The 255-nt window shown below is 28.2% G+C and overlaps 1 protein-coding gene and 1 long non-coding RNA gene across 2 annotated transcripts in view; one reads left to right on the top strand and one right to left on the bottom strand.

Moving 5' to 3' along the window:
- LOC116686825 (uncharacterized) overlaps positions 1-255 on the top strand; it is a 24,194-nt gene that overhangs the window by 11,213 nt on the left and 12,726 nt on the right. The gene's annotated exons all lie outside the window — the stretch shown is intronic.
- epor (erythropoietin receptor) overlaps positions 1-255 on the bottom strand; it is a 14,325-nt gene that overhangs the window by 9,472 nt on the left and 4,598 nt on the right. The window lies entirely within an intron of this gene.

Consider the following 255-nt stretch of genomic DNA (forward strand, 5'->3'; position numbering starts at 1 on the left):
ATCAACACTTTTATTGATGCTTTTTAATCAATGTTTTAAACTTTTTCTTACATATTAGTCCTTTTTTCCCACGTTTGTCACTTTTTTTGATGTTTTCAACACTACGTAACACCAACTTGTTAACTCTAGTTTTACAGTTATTTTTGGAATTTATGGTCAATAAACCTCATTTATAATTCAATTAATTCAATTCAATTTTATTTATAGTATCAATTCAAAGGACCCAACAGTTCTAGTAGTTTCCTCCAGAGCAGC

This window comes from Etheostoma spectabile, unplaced genomic scaffold, assembly GCF_008692095.1.
Source record: "Etheostoma spectabile isolate EspeVRDwgs_2016 unplaced genomic scaffold, UIUC_Espe_1.0 scaffold50, whole genome shotgun sequence".
Classification (NCBI taxonomy): Eukaryota; Metazoa; Chordata; class Actinopteri; order Perciformes; family Percidae; genus Etheostoma; species Etheostoma spectabile.